The 5,699-nt window shown below is 46.4% G+C and overlaps 1 long non-coding RNA gene across 1 annotated transcript in view; it reads right to left on the minus strand.

The window, feature by feature from the left end:
• LOC122539659 overlaps positions 1 to 3,266 on the minus strand; it is a 51,047-nt gene extending 47,781 nt beyond the window's left edge. Inside the window, exon 1 of the long non-coding RNA XR_006309136.1 lies at positions 3,180 to 3,266. This is a non-coding gene — a long non-coding RNA (uncharacterized LOC122539659). The remainder of the gene's footprint in view (positions 1 to 3,179) is intronic.
• Positions 3,267 to 5,699: the final 2,433 nt, after the last annotated feature.

The raw sequence follows: 5,699 nt of genomic DNA on the forward strand, positions 1-5,699 counted from the left end.
ACACTATGGCAGTCCCAGTCTATGTTTGGAAAGTTAAAATCCCCCACCATAACCATCGTATTATTCTTACAGATAGCTGAGATCTCCTTACAAGTTTGTTCTCAATTTCCCTCTGACTATTAGGGGGTCTATAATACAATCCCAATAAGGTGATCATCCCTTTCTTATTTCTCAGTTCCACCCAAATAACTTCCCTGGATGTATTTCCGGGAATATACTCCCTCAGCACAGCTGTAATGCTATCCCTTATCAAAAAAGCTCCTCCCCCTCCTCTTTTGCCTCCCTTTCTATCCTTCCTGTAGCACTTGTATCCTGGAACATTCAGCTGCCAGTCCTGCCCATCCCTGAGCCATGTTTCCGTAATTGTAATTCCAAGCCTCTGACCTACCTCCCCAAAGCCTGTCCGCTATCTACAAGGCACCAGTCAGGAGTGTGATGGAATACTCCCCACTTGCCTGGATGGGTGCAGTCCCAAGAACACTCAAGAAACTTGACATCATCCAGGACAATGCAGCCTTCTCCACTTCCATAAGCATCCACTCCCTCCACCACTGACGCTCAGTAGCAGCAGTGTGTACTATCTACAAGATGCACTCCAGAAATTCAGCAAGGCTTATTGGTCAGCACCGTCCAAACTAACAACTACTTCCATGTAGAAGGACAAGGGCAGCAGATACATGGGAACAACACCCCCTGCAAGTTCCCCTCCGAGCCCCTCACTATCCTGACTTGGAAATATATCACCATGCCTTCCCTGTCACTGGGTCAGAATCCTGGAATTCCCTCCCTAAGGGCATTGTAGGTCTACCCACAGCACATGGACTGCAAGAAGGCAGCTCAACCCCACCTTCTCAAGGGGCAAATAAATGACACCCACTTCCGACAAGTGAATAAAAAAAACCCACCAACAACCTGATTCGACAAATCTCCACAAAGATACCAAAATATCTCTCAACTCCTCTCGGAACGCCTGAACACTGAGAGAGCTCAGCAGATCTGATAACTTTACAAACTCGAGATTGAATCATAGAATTAAAGCAGGGAGGGAAACCCCTTTAAATAACAACAACAAACTTGTACTTCTGTAGCACCATTAACACAGTAAAATATCTCAGGTGCATTATCAAGTCATATACAATGACATCAGAACAGGAAACCAGTCAAAGAAATAGTTCGGCAGAAGCTTCTGAAAGGAGGATAGAGACACTCTGAGATGCTTAGAGAGGAACTTCCAACGATTGGGACCCAGGTATCAGAACGGTGGAGCAATGGGAATCGAGGGGTGCTGAAGAGGCCAGAATTAGATTAGATTACTTACAGTGTGGAAACAGGCCCTTCAGCCCAACAAGTCCACACCGACCCACCGAAGAGCAACCCACCCAGACCCATTCCCCTACATTTACCCCATCCCCTAACACTATGGGCAATTTAGCATGGCCAATTCACCTTCCCTGCACATCTTTGGACTGTGGGAGGAAACCGGAGCACTCGGAGAAACCCACGCAGACACGGGGAGAACGTGCAAACTCCACACAGTCAGTCGCCTGAGGCGGGAATTGAACCCGGGTCTCTGGCACTGTGAGGCAGCAGTGCTAACCACTGTGCCACCGTGCCACCCAATGAGGCGATTACAGAGACTGGGGAGAGGCAACAGCAGGAGAGATGTGAAAAGAAGGAGAAAGGCACTGCCCTAGATCAGGAGCCCATGTAAAGGTCAGAGTCCAGTGCTGAAGACTGAGTTGGGTTTAATGTCAACTATGATACAGGCAGCAGAAATGTGAATTCACTTCTGTCAGTGCACAGCTGGGAAGGGGAAGATTGAAATAGTCAAGTTGACAGTAACTAGGACATGGGTGAGGGACACAGCAGCCAGTGCGAGAAGTATGGGCAGAATCTGGGGGGTGCTTTTACTGATGCAAGTGGATATAGGGTCAAAAGCGCAGCTCAGGGTCAAGACTGTAAACAGTGTAGAGATGAAACTGAAACATAACCACACTAACCTGCAGTGACTAGGCTGTCAGTTCAGCTCTGTGTTTCTGCACACAACAAGCACGTGACTGAGTGCCAATAAAATGCCAATCCTACTCTCGACTCCAACTCAGACATTCAGAACCAATCCAACAGCAATCCACTGTTCCATATATACATGCTCAAACTCAGTCAAACTTCCCTGTGGAACATGCACAGACCTGACTACAGTCAGACTTGATATCTGTCTCATCCTACCTCCAGACACATGTGGGACTGCGGGCGCCTTTCGATACAAATGTCAGCGATTCTACCCCAAGATAGCATGGGCACGTAGGACCAGTAAAGAGCAAGGGTGGAGGACAGTGAGAGTCCGTCTGATGGTACTGACCAAAATGGACATGGCTTTGAGCATCAGCAGACCATCCAAACAAACTGTATTAGTCTCTCCTGGATTGTGAGTGTCACTGGCACCAAGAAAAGCTGGGATAGAATCGGAAAGCTGGGATAGAATGGGGAAGCTTGAAGAGGTACAAACTTGACACTGACCTGGGACTGACCTGGGACTGAACCAGTCACCTATGGTCTCTAACACTCAACATTACACCCAATCCGTGGTAAACCCCCTCAATCTTTAAACTGTAATAAAACTAAAGAAAATAATTCCTTGTGGATTGAAATCTACATTTACATTGTTTCCTGGTCCAGCTGATGTGTCTGGTCTCACTGTAACTCACACCCCCTACTCCCCCCACTCTGAATAAGAGGAGGGGGGAGGCTTGGTATTAGGTATCAGTCATGCACTCAATCTTGTCTCTGAGTTGAAGGCACTGATGGAGTGCTGCATTGGTGGAGATGCCCTCTTACAAATGAAACATTAAACTGACTCCGAATCGACCGTCTTCACTGGGGGCTGTTCCTGGTCTCCTGGCCAATATTCATCCCTTCATTGGTTTCACTAAAAGTAAAGACTGTTGAGTAATTACCACGTTTCTGTTGGAGGGATCTTGCTTTGCTGGATTCCCTACATTATAGCAGTGACCACTCATCAAAAACTTCCATACCGGCTGCAAAATACTCTGAGAGTTCCAGAGACTGTCTGCAGTCTCAGTGCGCAGGGTGTGTCTACTACAGCCTACAGCCAGTGGGACAGAAGGGAAAGCAGACTGAAAATAGACAGGAAGAAAGAACTTTTGGTTTTACTCACTGACCTATCGGGACTGGACAACTGGGGAAACTGCAGTCCAAGGCAGTGTCTGTCTTCATTAGCTCCTCAGTCTGCAATCACACTGATCCACAGGAAACTGCAGAAAGGGCGTATAATTTAACTGCAGTACAGCATGAGAACACCCTAAAGCAAGGTTAAATATTAACTTTGTAAAGTTATGGATCGCGATTAAAACGTGACAGTCACAGCGTCAGTGTTCCTTGGTGTCACATTCACAATCATTAGCCTCAAAGTCTCTGATCAAAGCCATGGTTGAAAACCAAATGGTGGTGGTACTCAGCTCCAAGACTCCAGGTTGATGAGTTGAAAACCCACCAGGGAAAGTGAATTCACTCGATTTCAAACTAACACCAGAAAATCTCACCAGTGAGGCTGGAGAATTATTTCAATAAATCTCCTCCACAGACAAAACTGGTCATCAAATCTGGGACCACACTTTCCCCAGAGTCTGGTTAAACTCTTGGCTCAGCAATAAGAGTGGCCTTTCCAAAATCCCAGAAAAAGAATAATCAAAGAACCAAAGTATTGCTCTCTGCCTCCAGAAATCTGATTACAAATCAGGTCTTTAGCCCAACCTCACTGGGGAGCACCAGGCTTCAGTTCCTTATCCTGAATCCCAGGAAGAACATACCAGCTCTGGGGTGGCTACAGCTTCACCAGGATGACCCCAAAGGCTGAAAGAGTTAAATTATAATCCCTGAGAAGCCCCTTGAGTTTAGAAGACTGACTGTTGATTAGATCAAGGTGGTTAAAATGTTAAAAGGATTTAACAGAGTAGATGGACAGTAGTGTGATCAAAGGAACCTTGCTGTCAGATTTAAGAGTGGCCATTCAACGCAGGCGCTGTCACACATTGCATACTGTCAGGGGAATGGGAAACGTTCCCCCCAGCCCCTCAATAACCTGCAAATGCTGGCGATTCTTTGAAGCTTTTACAACTAGAATCAATCAGAGAATCGTAAAATAAAGAAGAAGCCTTTCAGCCTATCAAGTATTACCCATGCTGGTCCCACTTTCCCACAATAGGCCCACAGCCTTCAAGTGCTCCTTCAAGTACTTCTTAAAGGTTGTGAGTATCCTGCCTCAACTCCTCTCCCAGGCAGCGCACTGCAGACTCCCATCACCCTCTAGGTGAAAAGAGTTATCCTCCAATGTCCTCTAAATGTCCTGGCTTTCACCTTGAAATTATGCAACTTGTTCTTGAGCTTCAACTGAGGGGCAAAGCTGGTTTCTATCCCCTCATAATCCTTGCCCCTCATAGTCTCTACACCTCTTTCAGATCTCCTCTGAACCTTCTCTGCTGTAAAGAAACAACCTGCTTCTCTTCATTATTAAACTGCTCCATCTAGGAAGATTGCGTTGCAGAGCTCCACACCGTATCGTGAGTAGGATGAGTTCCTGACCCGCCACGATATCCTGACACTCTGGAAAGGCTGTGGAGTCCCAGGAAACTGTCAGACAACAACTTAGCTTGGTGTTCACCATCCAGGGAATGCTGAAGAAGGGAGGAAGTACATCTGAGGCTGGGCCCCCTGCAGGATCCTTGGACCCAATTTCCTACTGGGCCCTGGTGAAGGAGCTCGTGAAATCTCGTGAGGTGTTGGGTAAGCAGATCGGGGAGAAGCTGGCCCTGATCTCTACCATGCTGCAGAAGCAAGAACACCAGCTGGGAGTCCTGGAAAAGAGGATGGATGAGGTTGAGCACAGAGTAATAATGGTGGATGCTGATACCAGCTCCACCAAGGATAGGATCCAAGCCCTGGAGACACAGGTCCGTAATTTACTTGACCAGGTTGATGACCTCAAGAACAGGGGCAGGAGTTTTTTATTGGTAATAATCTGGTTTAGACTATGTTCAGGGCAGGTGGGATGTGTACTTTCAATTCCTAACTTCAGTTATACCAAAGGATTGGTGGGCTTTTTACCCCTTTTTCTTTAAAAAAAAGTTTTCTTTATTCATATTGCTATTCCATGGTGTATTTTCTTTATTTGCTGCTTGTGTTTGTGGTGTGGCTCCAGCTGGGAGGAGGGAAAATGGTTGGGATAGCTAGATGCCTACTTACGGGCAGCTTACACCCGGTTCAGGGATTTAAATGCCCGGGCTGCAGTCTTGGCAGCGGGATAGGAAATTGGGGTTTTTCGATGGGTAGTTGCCCCCTTTGGGCAGGGGCTGAGTTCCTCTATTCAGGGCTGTTGGTACTTTATAGGTTGGTTTGTGTTGTATATAATCTTTGATAACTTTGTAGGTTTGTTAAGTGTGGTGGTTTTAGTTTTATGTAGTTTTTATGTTCGATGGATCTTGTGACACTAAGACTCGGCGATTTGTGGTTTGAGTTTCTCCTTTCTGGAAATTAAATGTTACTGCAGAAGGTTATGTCTAATGACTTGATTAAATGGTGTACCTGGAACATCAAGGGGAGTCACTCAGCAATTAAGAGGAAAAAGGTACTTTCGAGTCTTCGAAAGGAGAAGGTGGATATTGCTTAATTACAGGAGACACACT

The sequence above is a fragment of the Chiloscyllium plagiosum genome, chromosome 33 (genome assembly GCF_004010195.1).
Source record: "Chiloscyllium plagiosum isolate BGI_BamShark_2017 chromosome 33, ASM401019v2, whole genome shotgun sequence".
NCBI classification, from domain to species: Eukaryota; Metazoa; Chordata; class Chondrichthyes; order Orectolobiformes; family Hemiscylliidae; genus Chiloscyllium; species Chiloscyllium plagiosum.